Raw genomic sequence first — 2,500 nt, forward strand, 5'->3', positions numbered from 1 at the left:
GGAGGTGAGGATGGATTCAATGATCGCTGTATAGAATTGCACCATCATTGTCTTTGGCAGGTTGCATTTCTTCAGCTGCCGTCGAAAGTACATCCTCTGTTGAGCTCTCTTGGCGAGGGAGCTGATGTTCAGTTCCCACTTGAGGTCCCGGCAGAGAATAGTGCCCAGGAAGCGGAAGGACTCCACAATTTTGACTGCGGAGTCTAACAGGGTGATGGCGGTGAGTGGGGCTGTATTCTTCCTGAAGTCCACAACCATCTCAACTGTCCTTAGAGCATTTAGCTCTAAGTTGTTCTGGCTACACCAGGTCACCATGTTGTCAGCTTCCCACCTATAGTCAGACTCATCCCCACCAGAGATCAGCCCAATGAGGGTGGTGTCGTCCGACAAACTTCAAGAGTTTGACGGACAGATGATTGGAGGCGCAGCTGTTGGTATACAGGGAGAAGAGCAGTGGGCAAAGGACGCAGCCCTGAGGAGTTCCCGTGCTGATGGACCTGGAGTCAGAGACTTCTGTTCCCGGCTTAACGCACTGCTTCCTGTCAGAGAGGAAGTCTGTGATCCACCTGCAGGTGGAGTAGGGCACGTTCAGCTGGAAGAGCTTGTCCTGAAGCAGGGCAGGGATGATGGTGTTGAAGGCAGAGCTGAAGTCCACAAACAGGATCCTGGCGTAGGATGCTGGGGCGTCCACATGCTGTAGGGTGAAGTGGAGGGCCATGTTAACTGCGTCGTCCACAGACCTGTTGGCTCTGTAGGCAAACTGAAGGGGGTCCAGGAGAGGGTCTGTGATGGCTTTGAGGTGTGCCAGGAGCAGGCGCTCAAAAGACTTCATTACCACAGATGTAAGGGCGACCGGTCTGTAATCATTTAGTCCTGTTGGCCTTAGCTTTTTGGGCACAGCGATGATGGTGGAGGACTTGAGACAGGCTGGTACATGGCATGTCTCCAGGGAGGTGTTAAAGATGTTGGTGAACACCGGAGACAGCTGGCCAGCGCAGTGCCTGAGGGTGGCTGGAGAGACAGAGTCCGGCCCGGCTGCTTTGCGTGGATTCTGCCTCTTGAAAAGCCCATTAACTTCTCCCTCCTGAAAGGAGAGAGTCGTTTCTGTAGTATGGGTGGGGGATGGGGCCTCTTGGGTGGGAAGGGGTGGTTCAGGACAGTCCAATTGTCTTTCAAATCTACGGTAGAACTCGTTCAGGTCGTTGGCTAGGCGGGAGTCGTTAGTGGTGTGGGGCGCTCTGGGTTTGTAGTTGGTGATGTGCCTGAGCCCTTTGGCAGACAGAAGCAGCGTCGTTAGTAGAGAACTGGTGTTTTAGTGTCTCTGAGTACAGTCGTTTAGCCTCTCTCACCGCTTTGCTAAACCTGTTCTTCGACTCCTTGAATCTGTCTCTATCCCCACTCCTAAACGCTTCCTCCTTCTCCAACCTCAACCTTTTGAGCTTTGCTGAGAACCAGGGCTTGTTGTTGTTAAAGTTCACCCTGGTACGTGTTGGGATACAGCAGTCCTCACAGAAGCTGATGTACACAGCCTCTGTGAGTTCATCCAGACTATTGGTAGCAGTCGTGAACATATCCCAGTCAGTACAGTCTAAGCACGCCCGCAAATCTTCCACAGCCTCACTGGTCCACTGTTTAGATGTCCTCACAGCAGGTTTACAGAGTTTTAGTTGCTGCCTGTATGCACGAATCAGGTGGACCAAGGGAGTTCTGTGCGAGCCGAACAGCCCCGTGACCCACAAGAGAAACATCCCCGCCAAATTCGAGCGTTTGACGGGGTCTATCCGTGAAAAAATATTCACGTTTTTGAGTGCACATGCATTTCTGCTGCAAATGCCTCTGGAAGTTTCATGCCGTTCGTATGCCAATTGTGGCAACACGAAAATGACCCGTTTTCCCATTCCGAGGGATTTCTGTGCGACCCTAACAGCCCCGTGAGCCACAAGAGACACATCCCCGCCAATTTCTAGCGTTTCACGGGGTCTATCCGTGAAAAATATAGACGTTTTTGAGTGCACATGCATTTCTGCTGCAGATGCCTCTGGAAGTTTCATGCCGTTCGTACGCAATGTGGCAACACGAAAATGACCCCTTTTCCCATTCCGAGGGATTTCTGTGCGACCCTAACTAACAGCGCCCGTGAGCCACAAGAGAGACATCCCCGCCAATTTATAGCGTTTCACGGGGTCTATCCGTGAAAAATATAGACGTTTTTGAGTGCACATGCATTCCTGCTGCAAATGCCTCTGGAAGTTTCATGCCGTTCCTATGCAATGTGGCCACACAAAAATGACCCGTTTTCCCATTCCGAGGCATTTCTGTGCGACCCTAACAGCCCCGTGAGCCACAAGAGAGACATCCCCGCCAACTTCTAGCGTTTGACGGGGTCTATGCGTGAAAAATATTAAAATTTTTGAGTGCACGTGCCTTTCTGCTGCAAATGCCTCTGGAAGTTTCATGGCGTTCCTATGCAATGTGGCAACACGAAAATGACCCCTTTTCC

This window comes from Petromyzon marinus, unplaced genomic scaffold, assembly GCF_048934315.1.
Source record: "Petromyzon marinus isolate PM22_M1 ecotype Great Lakes invasive population unplaced genomic scaffold, UKy_Petmar_22M1.pri1.0 PM_G_Scaffold_123, whole genome shotgun sequence".
NCBI classification, from domain to species: Eukaryota; Metazoa; Chordata; class Hyperoartia; order Petromyzontiformes; family Petromyzontidae; genus Petromyzon; species Petromyzon marinus.